The sequence below is a fragment of the Phyllobates terribilis genome, unplaced genomic scaffold (genome assembly GCF_046119375.1).
Source record: "Phyllobates terribilis strain yellow unplaced genomic scaffold, ASM4611937v1 Scaffold_3__8_contigs__length_932513732, whole genome shotgun sequence".
Taxonomy (NCBI): domain Eukaryota; kingdom Metazoa; phylum Chordata; class Amphibia; order Anura; family Dendrobatidae; genus Phyllobates; species Phyllobates terribilis.
In genome coordinates this window covers 669434532-669451997 of record NW_027362763.1, presented here as the reverse complement: position 1 = coordinate 669451997, position 17466 = coordinate 669434532, and the positions used below count along the sequence as shown (strand labels likewise).

The window sequence follows — 17466 nt, the reverse complement described above, 5'->3', positions numbered from 1 at the left end:
AAGGGGCAGCGCGAGCTGTCCTAAAAAGTCCCCGGCCAATGGCCGGAGGACTTTCTCTATAAAAGGCACCTCCTCCAATATGCAGGTGCCCGTGCAAGGTTGTTGCTTTGTTATACTTGCTTTGCTTCAGCCCTCAGGTCCTCTGCAAGTCAGTCCTGTCCGCCACTCTATTCTTCAGTCCAGTCAGCCAGTCTGACTACTTTTCAGCCTGACAGTCTGCCTACAGTCCAGTCCGCTATGAGCTTTGCCCGCCTGCTTACCTGGAAGCACCTGCTTGTTACCTGCTGTGCCCGCCAGCCTACTTACCTGAAGCACCTTCCTGTTACCTACTGTGCCCGCCAACTTGCCTACCCGGAGCACCCATCTGGCTATCAGCTGAATCAGCCTGTCTGTCGACCTGAACCACCCGTCAGCCTGCCTGCCGTGCTCATCCGCTATACTTGTCAGTTCCAGCCTTCTATCTCGTGGGAGTCACCTGCTCTCATACAAGGTCGGTCCCACAGTGGCACCTGGTCCCTCTTCTCGGTCCCTCCCTGGTTCACGGAGTCGACTGAGCTGCCATGCGACCTTGGTCTGGCCGAGTAGATACTTAGTCACGCCCCTCTGGTCCCTCCTTGCACCGCAGTGCAGAGGTTCCACCACCTGGATCCGTAACAGTTTGCACGGGCCATGGAACCCGGTGGCCCCCAGACTCCTTCGCTTTCTAACCTGTACCAGGAGGTTTCTCGTCAGAGATCCCAGCAGGAAACTATCCTGACTTACCTGCGGTCTGTCAACTCCCGCCTGGACACGTTGTCCATCCCACCTGTGTCCGTCTCGAGCTGAACGGCACCCGCTCCGGGGGTGCCTCAGCCTATTTGTGCCATGACATCCGCCCCTGGTCCCTGGCTCTCTGCGCCTCACGTTTTGGTATTGACCCCTTCTTATGCCGGGGTTTTCTAAACCAATGCACGCTGCATTTTGAACTCCTGGCACATCAGTTTCCCTCCGACCGGGGCAAGGTAGCGTTCATCATGTCTCACCTCATCGGGGAAGCATTTGCATGGCTAAACCCACTATGGGAGAGAGGAGATCCCGTTGTGTCCGATCTTCCAACTTTCCTCACTGCCTTCTGGAAGGTCTTCGATGAGCCCGGACGAAAGACTTCTACTGCCTCCTCTCTTCTCCGTATCCGCCATGGGAGTCTCACCGTGGGCCAGTATGCCATACATTTCCGCACTCTCGCATCTGAGCTTGCCTGGAACAACGAGGCCCTTTTGTCCACCTTCTGGGAGGGTCTTTCCGGACGGAAAGAGGACGAGCTACTCCGTCTGGACATTCCTTCCACCCTGGAAGACCTGGTGTCACTAGCTACCCGGATTGACATCCGTTTCTTGGAACGAGTTAAGGAGACAACCCGGGAGAGAAGATTTCCTTCTCTCGCTCCTATATTCCAGAAACCTGCCTCCCAACCAGCAATTCCCTGGGCACGCTAGCCCGAACCCATGCAGATTCACCAGACCAAGATGGTCAAGTCTCGCCAAGAGATGCGCCGAGCCAAGGGGAGCTGCTTCTACTGTGACAGTAAGGAGCATCTGATCCGTTCCTGTCCGGTGAAGTCGGGACACTCCAGTGTCTAGGACCGCTCTGAGAGGTCATCCTAGGCAAGAGTAAATCCTCTCCGTCCTTGACGCTATCCATTTCTATTTGCAGTGGTGAGATCCGCTTCTTTGAGACCGCCCACCTGGATTCCAGAGCAGCTAGGAATATCATTTCTCAGGCCCTTGTGGAGCAGTATCAAATTCCCACTAAACGACTGGCTGAACCATTGGCAGTCGCTTCCGTGGATGGGAGACTCCTTCTGCAGACCATCTTGCTCGTCACAGAGCCTGTAACCGTTCAGGTGGGAATGCTGCACTCGGAGAGGATCTCCTTTCATGTGCTATCTGGACTCTCTCACTCCCTTTTGCTAGGTCTACCCTGGCTACAGAGACATGAACCCGTCCTGCATTGGTGATCTGGTGAGGTGCTCCGTTGGGGGCAGGATTGCCATGAGACTTGCCTGGTTCCGGTTCGTCCGGCTCAACCTCCGTCTACTCCGACTAATCTACCTGGTCTGCTGGCACCCTACTGGTCCTATGCGGACATCTTCGACAAGAAGGAAGCTGAGACACTACCACCTCATAGGCCGTATGATTGCCCTATTGACCTGGTACCCGGTGCTTCTCCTTCCCGCGGGCGTATCTACCCCTTGTCGCTGGCTGAGACCCTAGCCATGTCTGAGTACATCGAGGACAATTTTGCTAGGGGATTCATGTAGAAATCTACTTCCCCGGCTGGAGCAGGATTCTTCTTCGTTAAAAAGAAAGACGGCTCGCTTCGGCCGTGTATTGACTACAGGGGTCTTAACCAGATTACCATCAAGAATAAGTACCCCCTGCCTCTAAACTCAGAGCTGTTTGACCGCCTTAAAGGCGCAAGGGTCTTCACCAAGCTCAATCTTCGTGGGGTGTACAATTTGGTCTGGATCCGCCAGGGAGACGAGTGGAAGACGGCATTCAACACCCGGGACGGTCACTATGAATACCGCGTGATGCCCTTTGATCTCTGTAATGTCCTAGCCATCTTCCAGGAGCTGGTTAATGACATCTTCCGTGATCTCTTGTATTCTTGCGTAGTGGTGTACCTGGACGATATCTTGGTCTTCTCTCCAGATCTGCCCACACACTGGAGGAATGTGCATCAGGTTCTGCTAAGGCTCCGGCAGAATCGTCTCTACTCAAAACTTGAGAAATGTCTCTTCGAGCAGACTTCCCTTCCGTTCCTGGGATATATTATTTCCGAGACTGGTCTTCGGATGGACCCCGAGAAGGTTTCTGCCGTCTTAAAATGGCCCCCACCGGAGGGGTTGAAGGCGATTCAGCGATTCCTGGGCTTTGCAAATTATTGTCGCCTCTTCATCCCTCATTTATCCTTTCGGACCTCTCCCATCTTCTCGCTCACCTGTAAGGGAGCAAATCCCAAGGTATGGATTTCCGAAGCGGAGGAGGCCTTCTTCTCCCTAAAACAAGCTTTCTCCTCCGCCCCTGTGCTGCACTGTCCGGATTGCAACAAGCAGTTCTTCCTGGAGGTTGATGCTTCCTCCTCCGGAGCGGGAGCGGTGCTCACCCAGAAATCCCCATCTGTGAGAATGGTAACCTGTGGCTTCTTCTCCAAGCTCTTCTCCTCATCTGAGCACAACTACTCCATACAGGGTCGGACTGGGGTGCCTAGGGCCCACCAGGGGAACTGACTCTGGGGGCCCACATTACAGCCCACCATAAACGGTTTTATTACTTGTTATGCTTTTCTGTAATGTGCTATAATTAATTGATTGGCCGCGCTGTGGAGCATCAAGCGGCAGGACTTTGTTCGAACAGTCATTCCATACTGCCAGAGTCTCTTTAATGGTAACTTGTCACCTTGAAATACGCTATTTATCTGCAGATATAGGGGTAATCTGCAGGTAAATAGGGTTTAAAGCCTGGTTAGACGGCTTATTGGAAAAGCATTGGCTACACGGAGAAAATTACATTTTATTCTCCCTGCCGCCACTTGCTTCCTGTCATAGGGTCGGTGCAAGGAGGGAGACGTTACAGTCACCGCGAACTACAAAGTGAGCGTACTGCAATAACGTCCGGCACCTTGATTGTGACATCTTCCATGGAGGCCAACCTCAGGCTGAGCTTCATTGAATGACTAACATGGCAGCAGCACCTGGCAACTAGTGCTGAGCAAGCGTGGTCGGATAAGGTGTGATCCCAGCGTGCTCTGCTACTATGCTCGAGTCCCCGGGGTAGCATGTTTTGCGGCGGTAGACAGACGCGACAAATGCAGGAATTGCCGGTTTGTTAGGTAATGCCTGCATGTGTTGCTTCTGTCTACCGCCGCAAAACATGTTACCGCAGGGACTCGACCATATTAGCAGAGCACTACAAGATACTCGGATAACACCCGAGCATGTGCATCACCCTGGCCTGGATGCCACAAAATGTAATAAAGCTGTGTCTGAGAGCAAGGGGGAGGCTCTCTAGTCAGGGGAACATTAGCATGCAATGTTTCCTGTCTCAGGCCAGTAGGGGGAGCTGGCTGCCCCTATAAAAGCTGGTACTGGGGGCAGGGTTAGAGAGAACTGGATGACCTGTCTCAGCACTGAGACGTGTCCCGGAGCAGAGCAGGGACAGAAAGTTGTATTGCACCTAAGAGGAAGTGTGGCATGAGGAGAGCCACAAGCCAGAGACAAGAGGCGAAGCGAGCCTGTCTTGGCAGACAGAGGACTTAATTTACCAGACTTTGGTGTCTGAGGCTGGGAGGAGTCCACATCCCCCAGCAGATAACCAGTCCGCAGGGGACTGTATATTCCTTGGCCTAAGAAGCCTGGAGGCTCTGCCACAACAGAAGGGACCAGCAAAGCCGTACAAGGCTGGGAGCAGAAAGGAACCCACGTCACAGGTCATACAGGCGAGAATACACGGAGAGCTCGGAAACGTGGGCTGTGACCCTATAAGGAGGAGATAGCCAGAAGGAGCGCAGAAAGCACGGTAGGCCTACACCCTCACCCTGACCAGGGCCAATTTCCCCATTGCTCTCAGACATCCAGGTCCCCTCCTAGCCGAGACTGCTTGTGGGTCAGTTTACCTGTTCTAGTAAAGACCCTGGACTGCAACCTGTTGTCTGTGTGCTCCTTGCTCCTCCAGCACTATCAGCACTGGGACTCTCACTACCATCACTCCCACCATCCACTACACTGCCCTGGGGCCGCACTCTTCCGTGGGGAGTCACACCATCCCAGCTGCATACATCATCAGCCCCAGTGGTCTGCCTTGCAGCGGCGGTTCCTAATGACCGCAAATCCACGGGTGGCGTAGTCGGACATAATCAACAGCACATAACGGACTACCACTGGCCTGACCACCCTGAGCCACGGAACCGGGTTGCCACTACTACTCCCATCGTTCCCCTACTGCCCGGATCCGAGTGTCCCACGGCCCAGGGGGCGAGTCACATGCTGGGATCACACCTTATCCGACCACACTCACTCAGCACTAGTTGACAGGTGCTGCCATGTTAGTCATTCAATGAAGCTCAGCCTGAGGTTGGGCTCCATGGAAGTGTCACAATCAAGGTGCCGGACGTTATTGCAGCACGCTCACTTTGTAGTTTGCGGTGACTGTAATGTCTCTTATCCGACCACGCTCACTCAGCACTACTGGCAACCCATCAGCAACCTGCAACTGCATCACAGGGGGCAGAAGGGAACAGGTGACTGCATGCACCGGCCATTGTGCTATCTAAATGCCGCTGTCAGTGATTGACAAGGGCAATTAAATACTCAAAACAGCAGCAATCAAGGCGAGCTCTGATCACTGCTGTTACAGGCAGACGCCGGCTATGTAACACAGTCGACATCTGCCCGGTATGGAGCAGGCTCAGGTCCTGAACCCGCTTCATACAAGCACTTCCCAATGGTGACAGTTATGACAAGGTTAGCAAATTTCACTGGTCTGTTCCTAAATGTGGAAAGACAAATGAAATTCCCTAACACATGTGAAAGAGACCTAATAGATTTAGTAAAGGTGCCTCAAGCATATGAATGTTATTACACACCACAATGCACAGTTACATACACGCATCTTACAAAAATACATATTATTCCAGATACGCAGACGCGCACAAACACATCAGTACATGAATACATCATCTGAACCACCATCATTTGTAATGTCAGGTCAGCCCCATATATCTTTGTATCGCATAAACCTACAACTCCCAGTATGTAATTAACAATAGAGATACTGGGAGTTATCAGTCATCATCAGACTGCGGACCATACAGGAACCACAGTACTGATGAGACACAGGCAGGATCACAAATGAGCATTTACATCCAGGTATCTTACCTCAGACGTCTTCTCTGATTAGAGTTGTTCTCTTTCTTTTTTTTCCTCTTGTCCAGTCTCCATGATGACTTTTCTCATCCACAGCTCGTCTCTGCAGACTTCTATGGCGCCCCTGAGGGTTCGACCGCCACAGGGATGCTGCACTTCTCTAAGGGAGTGTAGTGTTCCTCCTCTGAGGTAAGAACAGTGCGATGGTCAGGACCCTTCCTTCACATCCAACACCACATTTCTCCCACCAGAGGGGGCTAGAATGCACTAGGTGCTGCCCTCCTGGTTACCGGGAGATGGGGGAACCAAGAGCTAGGGGAACCATTTAGTGGTTGAGGGTGGAGGACTCACATTTTAGTGACACTTAAAATTTAATATTTAATACACAGCCATCTTGGTTCATGGTCCTTAGTCTAGTCTTTGCTTGTCCTTTCTGTCCGTCAGCCCTCCAGGCTGTCCTTCAGTCTGTACAATGATGGTTCTTTGACTGTTCTACTGTGACCTCCTATCCTGGATGCGGATCCTGTGTGGGCCTGCATCGGATGGAGACACAGCCCTCGTACCTTGGCCTTGGGTCGAGGGGCAGGTTGCAGATAATGGATGTCGCAACCCGGTCAAGGACCATGACCAAGAAGGCCCGGAGCTCAGGAGTGTAGCTCCACAGCAAATGGATCCCAGGGAGGATGCAGACGGAGCGGTATACGCCACCTGTCCTCGCCAACCCGATATATTCAGAGGGATTCCGGCTGCAAGAGGGGTACTGGCACCTGACACCCGACCTTGCTACTCCATGTCCTGGTCGGGAAAGCCCGGTAGGCCCTGAGGATCCCACCGGGTAACGGAAGGAGCGGAGCTGCCACCTGTACCCTTTTTCTGAGAGGAGTTCAGAGGGAGACCCGGCCTATCTACACACACACAGACAGGAAAGTGCCCGGTCTGAAGTCTAGGAACACTCTGGTGCGGGGTCCTGATTGAACGCTGGACTTACTCAGAGGTTGTCGGACCCCCCCGTCTCTGGTGAGCGCAGAACTCTGCGAGGAGCAGGGAGAAGCCTTGCAGCTGTACTCTACAACGTGAGTAAAAACCCTGGAAGTTAACAGGAGAATTTGAAGCGTCACATAGCTTGGCGTTGTCGGCAGGATCGCGTGCCCGCAGCAAAGGAAGGAATTATCCATTGCTACCGGGTACTGTGTGCCTTACACCTTGAACTGTCATTTTCCACTTAAAATGGCGCCCGTCCTAGGCTCCATAGTGCTGTGAAAAGACGGTCTTCAAACACCTCCCATCGTGGGCTAGGCTCCCGCATGGCGCCAACAGTACGAACCGCCCCTTCCATCAGAGACTGTCCGCGGGGTAATGCCCGTCAAACCGGATGGGCTGAACGAAGGCGGGCCTGTCAGCATACTGCCCAGGAACCGCCCCGAAAGAGGAGGAAGAAGAAAAGCAACATGGTGCGGCCATTGCAGTTGGAGTTTGGTGATCTTCGGGAGCAGACATGGACGCTGCTGGAGCGCAACAAATGGAGCCTTCCGAATCCGGTCCAGGTCCTTCACCCGGAAGGGAGCGAAGCGGCAGAGTTCTTACAGCGGGAGATATAGAGTTTCTCCACCGGGAAGCCCCGATTCTTGTGCAGAGACTGAAGGAGGCCCAGGAGGCGGCGTCTGCTGCGTGGCAGGAAGAAATGCTGCTGCGTATCCGGTCCCGCCGCCAAGGAGTTGAAGCTCAGGGGGAAGCGGTGACAGAGGTCGTGAGCGGCCCAGCGGCGGGTGAGTGTACTGCCCCTGCCTCGGCTGCTGAACCTATTGTGCCCATATTGGACCTTATGACTGAGTATCTCCTGCCCGGCGTGGTCACCTGGGAGCAGGTCTTTTCCCTGCAGCTGCAAGCTTCAGCTATAGGCGGAGACCTGCACTGCCGCCCAACTCCCGAATCAGAAGCGCCTGAGGCTGCAGGGGTGTCCACCGGCCCCAACCCGGATTGGTCCATGCTTGCAGAGGACCCGCAGCAACCCCTTATGACACCGCTACCCGCACCGACAGTCACCTGGCCGGAGGCTGAGGAGTGGGCCTGGGACAACCAGGAGGGGGGCCTGATGGGCTTCCCCCGGGAGACCCGGGCTGAAGCGCAGAGGAGGAGTGAGTGGTGCGGTGAGCAGATTCTCCAACTCGCTCGGGAGCAACGCCAGAGGGAGGTCCGCTGCGAGCGCCTCGAGGTGCGGGCCAAAGCTGCCAAGTCCCGGGCCAGACAGGAAGAGGCAACCCGTCCAAGTCCCCATGTGGAAGGGTAAGTTGTCCGCTTCCACCATGAGGCGGGGTGGGGGTTTATCAGAAGTCCCCATTACCAGGACAACGTCTTCGTCAGCAGGCGGGACGTCGAGCCGCGGCTGAAGAAGGGACACCCTGGCCGGAACCTCTTCCCGGGTGATGTAGTTACGTACTCTCGCCACCATGGGGTGCGGGAGTGGTACGCCCTGGATGTCCACAAGGTGTCCGGGAGCGATGTCCCCTCACGCTCTGGATCGGTCAGCCTCCGTCGGAAGGAACGAGCCTTTTCCCTGGAGGGAACCCGAGATTTAACAGCCCCGGTGGTTGTAACCTGTTGAAAGTTATACTGTTTATGTTTTGACTTATTTCCCCGGTTTCTAGAGACATTGGTCCCTGCGGACTTGCAGCAGACAGACTCTTACCCTGTACATAGTTTGCATCTCTTTAGGTGCTCCCTATTAGTTTTATGAAAAACCGTGGATATTTCTACCTCAGACCTCAGAAGAAAAACCTTTCAGGGTGGCTCTCCTGGAGGTCCAACTCGGGATCTTCATGCCCTGCAGCCACCCCAGGGCCCACGTTGGGGGTTTGGGACAGGTTCTCTTGCACTTCTGAACTGACTCTTCGTCCTTGCACTTTAACCCGTCTGTCTGCGCATGAATGTCTCTGGATAATGCTATCACTTTTATAATTTTATACTTTTGTACTATATATTATTTGCGAAACGTTTAAGAAGATGTGCCTCCCATAAAGGGAAGATGGTTTATTGTTATATAAAAATAAAACTTTCCTAGGTATTACTCTTTTGCAGCCCGCGGACATGCTGTGTTTCACCAAGGGGGAATGTGGCGCCCCTGAGGGTTCAACCGCCACAGAGATGCTGCACTTCTCTAAGGGAGTGTAGTGTTCCTCCTCTGAGGTAAGAACAGTGCGATGGCCAGGACCCTTCCTTCACATCCACCATCACACTTCCCCCACCAGAGGGGGCTAGAATGCACTAGGTGCTGCCCTCCTGGTTACCGGGAGACGGGGGAACCAAGAGCTAGAGGAACCATTTAGTGGGTGAGGGTGGAGGACTCACATTTTAGTTACATAGTTACATAGTTTATAAGGCCGAAAAAAGACAAGCGTCCATCCAGTTCAGCCTATTTCTTGTGCACTGCAGCTATTCCGCAGCGTTGATCCAGGGGAAGGCAAAAAAAAAACCATGCGGTATAGGCCAATTTACATCATTGAGGAAAAATTCACTTCCCGACTCCAATCTGGCAGTCAGATTAAATCCCTGGATTAATTAACTATCACTAAGCATAAGATGTAATTTTATTGTTCTCAAGAAAGACGTCCAGGCCTCTCTAGAACTCATTAAGAGAGTTGGACATCACCACTTCCTCTCCCAGAGAGTTCCAGAGTCTCACGGCTCTGACCGTAAAGAATCCCCTTCTATGCTGGTGCAGGAACCTCCTTTCCTCCAGACGCATAGTGTGCCCCCTCGTCTTTGTCACCATCCTTGGTATAATCAGGTCATGGGAGAGATCTCTGTACTGCCCCCTGATGTATTTATACATGTTTATGAGGTCTCCCCTAAGCCTTCTCTTTTCCAACGTAAATAGGCCTAATTTTGACAACCTCTCTGGGTATTCTAGTCCCTCCATTCCCTTTATTACCTTAGTCGCCCTCCTTTGTACCCTCTCTAGCTCCAATATGTCTTTCCTGAGCACCGGAGCCCAGAAATGTGCACAATATTCTAAGTGCGGCCTTACCAGCGCTTTATACAGAGGAAGAACAATGTTCTCATCATATGCCCCTATTCCTCTTCTGATGCATGCCATGACTCTATTTGCCTTCGCAGCTGCTGCCTGACACTGGGCACTCCAATTTAATTTGCTGTTAACCAAGACGCCCAGGTCCTTCTCCATGTCAGATTTCCCCAACGGTTTCCCATTTAATATGTATGGGTGACTGCTGTTTTTCTTTCCCATGTGCATGACCTTACATTTATCGGCATTGAACCCCATTTGCCATTTTTTGGCCCAACTCCCCAATTTATCTAAATCCTCCTGTAGCTGTGCCCTATCCTCATCTGTATTAACTACTTTACAAAGTTTAGTATCATCTGCAAATATTGCTATTTTACTATGCAACCCTTCCACTAGATCATTAATAAATATATTAAATAATATAGGGCCCAAGACGGACCCTTGAGGCCCCCCGCTAGTAACCCTGACACCCCCTGAGCTTACTCCATTGATAACCACCCTCTGCTTTCTATCGCTCAGCCAGCTATTTACCCACTTGCACACATTATCCCCCAGACCAAGCATTCTCATTTTATATACCAACCTTTTGTGTGGCACGGTATCAAACGCTTTGGAGAAGTCAAGGTCTACAACATCCACTGACTCTCCCCGGTCCAGCTGTGAGCTCACCTCCTCGTAGAAGACCATCAGGTTTGTTTGGCAGGAGCGATCCCTCATGAATCCATGTTGATATGGAGTTAGACAGTTATTATCATTAAGATATTCTACAATAGCATCTCTAAGAAATCCTTCAAACAATTTACCCACAACAGACGTTAAGCTGACTGGTCTATAGTTCCCAGGGTCACTTTTAGACCCCTTTTTGAATATTGGTACCACATTTGCTTGGCGCCAGTCTAGTGGGACAGTCCCTGTCCATAAAGAGTGCTTGAATATAAGATACAGCGGTCTGTCTATCACATTACTTAATTCTTTTAGTACCCGGGGGTGTATGCCATCTGGGCCTGGTGATTTGTATATTTTGATATTATTTAGGCGTTTCTGAACTTCCTCCTGGGTTAGGTGGGTGATATTTAGCGGAGGGTTTACTTTATCACTCTGCATTTCCTCCGATAAATTGTTTTCTTTTGTGAAAACAGTGGAGAAGAAGCTATTGAGTAGGTTTGCTTTACCCTCATCGCCCTCTATGATTTTACCCAGGTTATTTTTCAATGGGCCAACGCCATCAGCTTTAATCCTTTTACTGTTTATATAGTTAAAGAACAGTTTGGGATTGGTTTTACTTTCCTTGGCAATTAGTCTCTCTGTCTCCTCTTTTGCTATTCTTATTTGTTTCTTACAGATTTTGTTTTTTTTCCCTATAAGATATTAGCGCTTCCTCGCTGCCTTCTTGTTTAAGTTTACCGAAAGCCCTTTTTTTGTTTTTCATTGCCCTCTTGACTTCCTTATTTAGCCACATTGGCTTCCTCCTATTCCTGGCCCTATTATTCCCATAAGGGATGTACCTTCTACAGTGACTATGTAGGACTGTTTTGAAAATTTCCAATTTTCTATCCGTGCTCCTATTACTGAAGATACTATCCCAGTCTATAAGGTGAAGGGCATCTCTTAGCTGAAGTTCAGTGTTTTTGTGACTGCCTTGCTGGGCACCTACTGAAGCACATGTGGAATTGTATAATGTTGTGGTCACTATTTCCCAGGTGCCCCCCGACCTGCACCTCAGTTATTCTGTCTGGCCTGTTAGTTAATATTAAGTCTAAAAGGGCCGTCCCTCTAGTTGGTTCCTGCACAAGTTGTGACAAATAATTGTCTTTGATAATTGACAGAAACCTGTTTCCTTTCTGAGATCTACAGCTTTCGGTTTCCCAGTCTATATCGGGGTAGTTGAAGTCCCCCATAATAATCACCTCGTTATTTTTTGCTACTTCGTCTATTTGTCTCATTAATAGACTTTCCGTGGCTTCTGCTATATTTGGTGGTTTATAACAGACTCCTATGATAATTTTATGATAGTTTTTTGCCCCATGTATCTCCACCCATAAGGACTCGACCTCCTCATTTCCCTCCCATACATCCTCCCGTATTGTAGGCTTTAGACACGTCTTTACATATAGACAGACTCCACACCCTTTCCGATTTCTTCGATCCCTTCTAAACAGACTGTAACCCTGTAAGTTAACTGCCCAGTCATAGCTTTCATCTAACCATGTCTCGGTTATTCCCACTATGTCATAGTTACCTGTAGATATTTCTGCTTCCAGTTCATCCATCTTGTTTGTCAGGCTTCTGGCATTTGCTAGCACGCAGTTTACACGATTTTGTTTTGTTCCAATCTTCTCCCTGTGGATTGTATTAGAAATTTTCTTACCTCCCTTCCAATTATCTTGTCTTGGACCTTCTTTGTCGCACTTCATATCTTTCATTAGTATGTTCTGTGGTTTCATGTTCGTGTCCGGCGTTTTTATTCCCATCCCCTCTTCTTGGTTTTATGTAAAACCGCGGCTATTTCTACCTCAGACCTCAGAAGAAAAACCTGTCTGGAGTGGCTCTCCTGGAGGTCCAACTCGGCATCTTCATGCCCTGCAGCCACCCCAGGGCCTACGTTGGGGGTTTGGGACAGGTCCCTCGTGCTTCTGAACTGCCTTTCATTCCTAGCACTTTAACCCATCTGTCTCTACATAAATGTCTCTGGATGGTTTTATACTTTTATATTTTTAAACTTTTGTACTTTTATATTATATGCTATTTGTAACATTTAAGAAGAAGTGCCTCCCATAATGGGAAGATCATTTAATTGTTGACAAAATATAAAAGACTGTACCAGGTTTTACTCTCTTTGCAGCCCGCGGACGTGCTGTGTTTCACCAGGGGGGAATGTGGCGCCCCTGAGGGTTCGACCGCCACAGGTATGCTGCATCTCTTTAATGGGGTGTAGTGTTCCTCCTCTGAGGTAAGAACAGTGCGATGGTCAGGACCCTACCTCCACATCCAACACCACACTTCTCCACCAGAGGGGGCTATTATGCACTAGGTGCTGCCCCTACTGGGAATTGGGAGACTGGGGAACCAAGAGATAGGGGAACCAATTAGTGGGTGACGGTGGAGGACTCACATTTTTGTGACACTTAATATTTGATATTTAATACACAGCCATCTTGGTCTTTAGTCCTTTTTCGTCTTTTGTCTTTGGCCTCTTAATCTTGATCTCCCTCCCTGAACGTGGATCCTGTGTGGACCTGCAGCGGATGGAGACACGGCCCTCGTACCCTGGCCTTGGGTCGATGGGCAGCTTGCAGATAATGTATGTCTCAGCCCGGTCAAGGACCATGACCAAGAAGGGCCGGAGCTTAAGAGTGTAGCTCCACCCCAAAAGGATCCCAGGAGGATGCAGACGGAGCGGTATACGCCACCTGTCCTCGCTATTCTGATCTATTCAGAGGGATTCCGGCTGCAAGAGGGGTACCGGCCCCCGACACCTGACTTTGCTACTCCACGTCCTAGTCAGGGAAGCCGGCAGGCCCTGAGGATCCCACAGGGTAATGGACGGAGCGGAGCCGCCACCCGGACCCTGTTTTCTGAGCGTAGTCCACAGGGAGACCCGGCCTATCTACACACACACAGACAGGAAAAGACCCGGTCTGAAGTCTAGGAACACTCTGGTGCGGGGTCCTGATTAAACACTCGTAATACTTGGAGGTTGTCGGATCCTCGTTGCTGGTGACCGCAGAACTCCGCGAGGAGCTGGGAGAAGCCTTGCAGCTGTACTCTCCACCGTGAGTAAATACCCTGGAAGTCAACCCCTATGGCCTACGGACTCTTTATTCTGCACTACGCCGCACCAGACCTCCTATACTACGACCCCCGTCATCCTGGCTCCTCTGCCCTGAGGCCCTGCTCCGCCTGTGGGGAGTAGTAACAACGACGGCTGCCACAACATCCCGCCTCAGAGGACTGCAGCAGCGCTGGTGGCCTTCACCAGGTACCACAGGTGGCATAGTCGAGATCAGCCACTCAACCCGGATGAGCCGGTACCATCTCTTTTTAGTGTGACGGCCCTGGGCACGGAGCGGGTCCGGGCCACGGCTGCACCCCATAGACAACTTAGGACCCGGCTCCGAGTGCCCCATCTTCCCAGGGTAGGGCTTTGAATGCAGGGGTATTGCTTTGAAAGAAGGGGCATGGCTTTGAGGAAGGGGCATGGCTTTGAAAGAAGGGGCATTGCTTTGAAAGAAGGGGCATGGCTTTGAAGAAGGGACATGGCTTTGAAAGAAGGGGCATTGCTTTGAAAGAAGGGGCATGGCTTTGAAAGAAGGGGCATGGCTTTGAAGAAGGGGCATGGTTTTGAAAGAAGGGGCATTGCTTTGAAAGAAGGGGCATGGCTTTGATGAAGGGGCATGGTTTTGAAAGAAGGGGCATGGTTTTGAAAGAAGGGGCATTGCTTTGAAAGTTGGGGCATGGCTTTGACAGAAGGGGCATGGTTTTGATAGAAGGGGCATGGCTTTGAAAGAAGGGGCATGGTTTTGAAAGAAGGGGCATGGCTTTGACAGAAGGGGCATGGCTTTGACAGAAGGGGCATGGTTTTAAATACAACAGCATGCACTAAATTGCTTCAAAATTGGGGGGGGGCAAAAAAAGTGATGCAAGGCAAGCCAGCAAAAGAGTCTAAAGTATGACACATTTTCTCATTCACTTGTCCATATTTAACCACGTACATGGAAAAAATGGCCCTGGTGTCATCAGTGTTTGTTCCGTGTGTCATCAGTGTTCGGTCTGTGTGTCCGTTTTTCCCATCAATGTTTGACAGATGGATAAATAAATCCTTGAATTACAGAGCTTCTCCTATTCTTTGCCATCCGGGTGCTGAATGTTTTTGCACAGACCCATAGACTTGTATCGGCTCTTTTCATCTGTGATATCGGAAAAAGACAGACAGACGGACATGTGAATAGCACCATAGATTATACTGGGTATGTGATGTATCCATGAAAAAAGGGATAAACCTCCACGTGCAACATGATGTGTGAATGAGGCCTTTTGCTTTTTCTGGCCGCACCATCAAGAAAGATTTCCTCCATTTGTGTTTTTGGTCTGTGTGATGTCCATGTCACCCAGTGTAATATTCCACATGAATGGATTGACCACCAGACTGTGGGGGAATAATGGCTACAGGCGCTTATCTCATCCATCCGGTTTTTAAATGAGATATAACCGTAGATTTCAAAGGCTGCACAACAATCAGACACAATCCGTGTGGCAGGTATGTTTTACCGGACGCACTGCATAGATTACATAGGAAAGTGTGTCTGGCCTTCTATTAGGTTTTTTTTAGTTATGGATGACAAATGGACGCTGGACGGATCAAAAATGGCCTTTTTTTCCCCTGAACACAAAGCATTGTGCTTGTGTGAATTTGCGCTTCGGCAGGGAATTGTGCCCTGAGCCTATATGAAGGCGTTTTGTGCGCTGCCGCCAAAATGCAACATTCAGTTGGACGCAGCAATATTTTATGTGTGAATACTGTTTAATACAGATTTTAGCATTTCCCTTTTTCTGAAAATGCGTCGGGCCTCATGCAGAAACATACTTTTTGTCGAAACGGACAGTGATACCCATAACAACCAATCAGAGCTCTTCTTTTATTGCCCTGGTAAAATGAAACGTGGCATCTGGTTGGCTGTCATGGAGAACACTGACACATGCTGAAACTTAGTGCCGATTCTTCCACACTTCATGCCACACGTACAGTGTAAAAACTGATCGTCTGAATGGTTTCTTTACAGGAGCTGTTGCCTATGATGGCACAGAGAGGCATTGCACCAAACATCCATACCTTTTGCAATCTTGCTAGGGCATGCCTTAAAGAAAAAGATGGTTTACAGCTCCTGGAAGACATGGCGGTAATGACATTGCTAGTTTACATAGTTTATTTAGTGTCTTTTTTTTTTACTCCTACTTGATAAAGTCTAGAAAATAATGTCATTTTTAAACTGATTTGCCTTTTTATAGGAAACAAGTGACAAGGATCTTTTTGCATATCTGATCAGTAACTTGTTTTACAGATTTGTGGATTCCATCCAAATATCAATGTATACAGCACATTGATTAATGCGGCCATAAAGAGGTTAGATGACGTCTACTTGACCAATATTCTGTGGGACATGAGGAACAGAAACGTGGCTCCTAATGAAGTGGTGGTCCGTCAGCTGGAGTCTGCAGCACAGTACCCACTAAACTTTGATAAAGTGAGTATACGATCTGATAAAACCAATAATGGAGGCTGGTGAAGAGGAGGGAATTCGCCTCCATGTGGGTAAAAATGTGTTGTTTTTTATCAAAATGGAAACTTGTATTCGGTAAAAATACTCCACACCACACGCCATCAACCAAGAAGGCCAATAACTAGTAATAGATTAGAAACAAGCGTTTGAAGACTTTTCCTGTTGTGAACATGATCCTTTAAGTTAAAGGGAACCTGTCACATTGGATAACGCTATTAACCTGCTGATGTAGGGTTAATCTGCAGGGTAATACCATTAGGAAGTGCTTGGCCACTATACTGAATGTGCAGCACATGGGAGTAAATGAACTTTATTCCTCCCGTGAGCCGCCGGCTTTCAGTCATGCAGGGCGTGCCTTTATTCACCACTCCATACAATGTGAGCAGCGGCAGTAAGCACGCCCTGGAACTTCCACTGACAGGTGGCTCTGCACTGATGCACTGTAGAGCTAGCTGTCAGTCAAAGGGCTGGGGCGTGCTTACAACCATTGCTTACTGTGTACAGACTGGTGACAAAAGGCACACCTGCATGACTGAAAGCTGGCGGCTCACAGGAGGAATAAAGTTAATTTTCTCCCTTGTGCTCATTCTCGGGATGGCAGCCAGTCACCTTCCTAACGCTATTAACCTGGAGATTAGCCCTATGTCTGCAGATAAGTCATGACTAAGGGTGATCTGCCACCTGAAACGCGTTGACGTCGCATTCCTTCTGGCTGTAATGCTGACCTTGTCCTCTGTTACGCTTTTTGTGTGAAAAAGAGCCTATTCACGGTTCGTTGAGCTGGATTATCTTCATTTTATGATTCCCTTTAAAATGACTAGCAATTTGTATATAGCAAAAAATATATGACAGGATGGAGGAATAAAGGGGCTGTCCAAAACGGATGACTTTATTTCGACACCTGCACACTCACTGAATGGATCAGTTACATGTTCAAGGCCCCAAGAGTGACTAAATAATGTTAAAATATCACGTTATTTATCCCACAGCTGTGACAAATGCAGAGATTGCCTGTCAAACAAGCAATCTCTGCATGTATCACAGCTGTCTAACAGCCGTGACACTTGCAGGCGCAGCGACATAAAAAGAAATGCTAAGCACACCAAAATACTCGGCGAGCACACGAGCATGCTCACAGAAAGAGTTAATGAAACCTACTCGCTCATCACTAGTACTGACATGAAAGGAGTTAACATATCATTGCTACTGCACTGTGAATGCCGTAACAACAAAACCAAAGCATTAATGGCAAATTGTGTGTG

General features: G+C 49.7%; 1 long non-coding RNA gene across 1 annotated transcript in view; it reads left to right on the top strand.

The window, feature by feature from the left end:
* Positions 1-15803, top strand: part of LOC141257324 (uncharacterized) — a 49615-nt gene extending 33812 nt beyond the window's left edge. The window contains exon 5 of the long non-coding RNA XR_012318052.1: positions 15707-15803. This is a non-coding gene — a long non-coding RNA (uncharacterized lncRNA). The remainder of the gene's footprint in view (positions 1-15706) is intronic.
* The last annotated feature ends 1663 nt before the right edge of the window (positions 15804-17466 follow it).